Below are 6,000 nucleotides of genomic sequence, written 5' to 3'. Positions count from 1 at the left end.
ATGCATGCACATAGCCAAGGTGGGAGATAATAACAGCTTCAAACACAGAAAAGAACAAATATTTATTTAACATAATAATCCTAAGGAAGTAACCACAAAAGATCACTCTAAGGCAAATAAATTTTAATTCCAAATGTATAGCAAGAAAAATCTGTGTGCAAAATCTGCCAACTAATCCAAGAAGTGAAAGCTGCAAGAACGATTTCTCACTGTATCACATGTGTGAGTACGGGACACACGTGTGCAGGCCCACACACGGGGGGCCACAGAGAGCTGTCCACGTTATGTGCAGCCTTCAGACTTCTGCTCACACCCCCGTTCCACTGCTCCTCCTGAAGCCTTCATAGAACACATGGCCCCCCCAGGCTCTCTGTGTTGGAAAGCCAGTGGCATTTCCAGTGTATGCTGTATGATTTCGAATATCATTTCTATTATTATATTAAGTGAACCTCATTTTCTTAGCTATACCAGCATATTCTCTGTAATACCCAAACAACATCTAATAGAGCTTAGTCCACAGTCAAGGCTTACTTGATATTTGTTGATTAATTAAACCAGATACCAGGAATTTTGGACGAAGTTGTCTAAAATGGGGACAAACGTGTACTCTTGCTCAGCCCCTCCAAATATTTCTGGCTGTGTGTGTGTGTAATTTTCAGTATGCACCTTAAACAACATTTTCTTACATTAAAACAATCTCCAAAATACTATTATCGTACTTAGCAAAATTAATAATTCTACATTCAAGTTCCCCGCCTCAAAAAATCCTAATTTGATATATAGCTTGTCTCAAATAGGAGTTGACCCAAGACCGTTTGTTATGCCTCTTAAATCTTTTTATTTTTATTTATTTATATATTTTTTGAGACGGAGTCTCGCTCTGTCACCCAGGCTGGAGTGCAGTGGCATGATCTCAGCTCACTGCAGCTCCACCTCCCAGGTTCACGCGTTCTCCCACCTCAGCCTCCTGAGTAGCTGGGACTAAAGGCGCCCGCCACTACGCCCGGCTAATTTTGTTTTTGTATTTTTAGTAGAGATGGGGTTTCACCATGTTAGCCAGGATGGTTTCGATACCCTGACCTCGTGATCTGCCTGCCTCGGCCTCCCAAAGTACTGGGATTACAGGCGTGATGTTAAATCTATTTTAATCTCTTTCTTGGCACTGATTTGTTGAAAGGACCAGATGCGTTTTCCCCAAGTATATCTCCCTACTTGGAGTTTGTCTGGTTCCTTGCTTCTGGTGGCATTTAGCTTATTCCTTTGTCTCCTGTATTTTTCTGTAAACTGAAAGTTACAACCGTATCCCTAACTATAATTCTGGTTCAATCTTTTTTTTTTCCCCCGTGACGGAGTCTCGCTCTGTCACCAGGCTGCAGTGCAGTGGCACGATCTCGGCTCACTGAAACCTCCACCTCCCAGGTTCAAGCGATTCTCCTGACTCAGTCTCCTGAGTAGCTGGGATTATAGGCTTGTGCCACTAGGCTTGTGCTGCCACGCCAGGCTAATTTTTGTATTTTTAGTAGAAATGGGGCTTCACCATATTGGCCAGCTGATCTTGAACTCCTGGCCTCAAGCAGTCCTCCCACCTGGGTCTCCCAGAGAGCTGGGATTACAGGCGTGAGCCACCGCAGTCTTTTTGTTAGGGATGTGCTATAGATGGTAACATAGCGTTCATATTGTACCACAGTGAGGAGGGAGGCTACTTGGCTATTTGATCATTTGAGTTAAGATTAATCTCTAAGATTAAGGTAATGCAAGTCTGATCTCTCCACTGTATCCAGTAGTAAATCTTGTGGTCTAGCCTGTGGCCACAACACACAGCAAAGTTACAAAAACTCTTAGCTATGATCTTGGTCCCTTTGAAGATGGTGTATAGCCAGTTAACATTGGAACACAGTAATTTCCAGAGAGTAATGTTCTTATGTTGCAATGGACCTTTCGGTTGTGTCAAAATTCTTTCTCTGAAGTACCTACTGTTATCCACTTAAATTCATTCATTTAATTAACACAGTGCTTACCATATATGTTTAACCTGACATGTATTTCTTCTTTGCATTAAAACTTTCTGTTCAGTATGTCAATCAAGTACCAGTGACCATAAAAGTAACGCTATGTCTTTGGCTCATGGACATAATCTCAGGTTTGGGAAAACTAGGTGAGAGCAGCAATCCGTGCCCAGATGTGGACTGTCACACCTCCAGGCAGTGTTGATGGTCATGGGACAGGGCAGCCTGGCCTGCTGTGGAATTACACATGCTCGTCTGAATGCTCAAGGACAGTCTCAGCTCTGGGCATCAAAAGGAGAGCCAGCCAGGCTAGAAGATCACAGTGTTCAAAAGGAAACAACAGAAGGATGAAAACTGTGACGTCAGCTCAGGCAACCTTAGAGAAACAGCCCTGTGAGGAAGGCGCTATTATCGCTCTTGTTTTACAGATGAAGGTTCTCTTCATCTGCAAAATTCCATGGAGTGGGAATGGGGAAGGATTCACCCTACTTTACTCGGCCACCCCCAGTCACCGTGGCAGCCAAAATACCCCTTTAAACATTTCCAAACACCAATGGGAAATTGTGTGAGTGTGTGTGTGTGTCTGTGTGTGTGTGTAGAATGGGTGCAGTGGCATCTCCAGTTGAGAATAACTGGTATCTAAATCGATTCAGGATGCTATAATAAAAGTACCATAAATTGGGTGGCTTCTAAACTGCAGAAATTTATCGCTTACAGTTCTGGAGGCTGGGAAGTCCAAGACAAAGTGCTGGCAGGTCTGGTGTGTGGTGAGGGCTGCTTCTTGGTTTGTAGACGGCCCTCTTCTCCCTGAGTCCTCACATGGTGGAAGGGGTGAGGGAACTCTCTGGGGTATCTTTTATAATGGCACTAATCCCATTCACGGAGTCTCCACTCTCATGACCTAATCACCTTCCAAAGGCCCCACCTCCTAATATCATCACATTGGAGTTTAGGATTTAAACTTATAGGTTTGGGCCAGGCACGGTGGCTCACGCTTGTAATCCCAGCACTTCGGGATGCTGAGGCAGGCGGATCACTTGAGGTCAGGAGTTCAAGGCCAGCCTGGCCTATATGGTGAAACCCCCATCTCTACTAGAAATAAAAATTAAAAAAATTAGCCAGATGTGGTGGCAGCTGCCTGTAGCCCAGCTACTCAGGAGGCTGAGGCAGGAGAATCACTTGAATCTGGGAGGCAAAGGTTGCAGTAAGCCCAGATCACACCATTGCACTCCAATCTGGGTGACAGAGTGAGACTCTGTCTCCAAAAAATAAAATAAAATAAAATAAAATAAAATAAAATATAAAATATAAAATAAAATAAAATAAAATAAAATACACTTATGGGTTTGGGGAGGACACACATTCAGTCTACAGCAGCTGGATATGCTGAAGTACTGAGACGATCGCTCCAAAGTCTAAAGGGGATGGGTGAGGGGAGGTGTGCACATGTGTGCCCCTATTCTTATTGCCTTGTTCCTGAAACTACCTTTGTAAAAATTATAACAGTGAGAAAAGAGATCTGACCTAACCCACTCCATCTTGCCTTTAACCTCCAAGCTGCCATCGTTCATCCCCGGACATAGGCCAAACTGGGAGAAATTTAGTTTATAGTTTTAACTTTGTTGTTATCTTTTTTTATTTTTCTTTGTGACAGGGTCTTACTCTGTCACCCAGGCTGGAGTGCAGTGGCAGGATCACAGCTCACTGCAGCCTTGACTTCCCAAGCTCAGATGATCCTCCCATCTCAGCCTCTCCAACTAGCTGGGACCACAGGCAGGCATCACCACACTCAGCTAATTTTTGTATTTTTTTGTAGAGATGGGAGTCTCCGTGTGTTGCCCAGGCTGGTCTCGAACTCCTGGGCTCAAGCACCCACCTGCCTCGGCTTCCCAAAGTGCTGGGATTACAGGCATGAGCCACCACGCCCAGCTTGATTCTTTCCCTTTTTCCTCTCCAGATGTTCACCTTCTCTTATGTAAAATGCACCATTTGGAGCCAGCCTGTCCCTCTCCCTACCTGCCCCACCCCCACCTCTAAGGACGTGTATAAATGTTAAACCTACTGAAATCCTCCTCTGAAAAACAGCCACAGGTGTGTCCCACAGGTGCGGTGTTTTTCCCAGACTCGCCTTCAAGTGGTTTAATAAACCTCAGTGATAGAGACATGCCTCAGTCCTTCATTTTGGTCATCGTTTCTCTGAAAAATCAGAAGATCAAGCACCTGAGGCCACATCCAGCATGCGGCTTCGAGGGCTACCGAGTGGAGCTGGGTGAGGGCACAGGGGTGTCTGCCTGTCTTTCCCAGCCAACTCCAATCTGGCTCATGAGCTCCCAGGATGACCTACTCCGGACATCGCCCCTCTGCACTCAGCATCTGATGATGTCAGTGGTTTTTCCTCTGCCCACTTTCTGCTGCCTCTGCCATGGAAAGTGTGACAGGGTGGGTGGGGCAGGGCAGTGGAAAGAGGAGACCTGGGATGCTTCCATCTGGCCTGTGACTTGTCTTCCTCCAAATATCAACCACGCAACTCAGTTTGCCACCTCCTTGATTGGTCTCATTGTGAAAACTTGTATACATTAGGTATTTTTATCCTTTATGCTCATTAAAATAAACTTTCTCAGGTTCCCTCCCCCCAACTGATAGTCCTGATCTTCCTTTTTTATTTTTTTTATTTGTTTATTTTTTGAGACGGAGTCTTGCTCTGTCGCCCAGGCTGGAGTGCAGTGGCGCGATCTCAGCTCACTGCAAGCTCTGCCTCCCGGGTTCACGCCATTCTCCTGCCTCAGCCTCCCGAGTAGCTGGGACTACAAGCGCCCGCCACCACATCCGGCTAAGTTTTTGTATTTTTAGTAGAGACGGGGTTTCACTGTGTTAACCAGGATGGTCTCGATCTCCTGACCTCGTGATCCGCCCGCTTCGGCCTCCCCAAGTGCTGGGATTACAGGCATGAGTCACCGCACCCAGTCCCTGATCTTCCTAAAATAAGTGGGCCGCATGCTCCATCATCTTTCTGACACGGTTTACATTTGAAAGCCTATTTCTCCTTACTGACTACTGACAGTGAAAGGTGTCCCCAAAACCACCCTCCCTACTTCGGGCATCCCCTGCCACCCCTGTCCTGTGGTGGTGAGCCTGGGTTTGGGGCGGGGACAGGTTGAACTATCTCAATTGATTTACTTCTTTTTCTACTCTCATCTCATGGAAGAGGATGAATTGTACAGGAGGTAGAGACATGGTTAAAGAGTCAGGAGATTTGTTTTTTAGTGTTGGATCTGTTATTAATTAGCTGTATGATTGTGGACAAACTACTCTATCTTTTGAGATAAAGTAAGACTTGGCTTAAATAATCTATGAGTTTCATTTCACGTCTAAGTCATTGATTCTATAGTTCAGATACACAGACAATCCCCAATGCATGTGCACATGTGTGAACATACACACATACAGATATTAATGATGAAATCATAATCAAGATTATTTGAAGTCAATTCTAAAAGTTAAAAATCTCGGGCCAGGCGAGGTAACTCATGCCTGTAATCCCAGCACTTTGGGAGGCCAAGGCCGGTGGATCAACTGAGATCAGGAGTTTGAGACCAGCCTGGCCAACTGGATAAAACTCCATCTGTACTAAAAATGCAAAAATTATCTGGGCATGGTGGCGTGTGCCTGTAATGCCAGCTACTAGGGAGTCTGAGACAGAAGAATCGCTTGAACCCAGGAAGCAGAGGTTATAGTGAGCTAAGATCGCACCACTGCACTCCAGCCTGCGTGACAAGAGCAAAACTCCTGCTCAAAAAAAAATAAAAATAAAAATAAAAGCTAAAAATCTCAATTAACAAAGAGATCCTTTTTTTTTACTCCCTTCATGCCCCTTTATACATTTTCAATCCACGCTTTCATATGTTCTTCTGAACAAATGCTGTGATTCCCCCTTTTTCCCCGCCAATGCTCAGTTCATTTCTTCTTAAAACTATGTTGCTAGTTTGTTTACTTG

Source organism: Mandrillus leucophaeus, unplaced genomic scaffold, assembly GCF_000951045.1.
Source record: "Mandrillus leucophaeus isolate KB7577 unplaced genomic scaffold, Mleu.le_1.0 Scaffold649, whole genome shotgun sequence".
Classification (NCBI taxonomy): Eukaryota; Metazoa; Chordata; class Mammalia; order Primates; family Cercopithecidae; genus Mandrillus; species Mandrillus leucophaeus.
Note: the sequence above shows the minus strand (reverse complement) of the source record.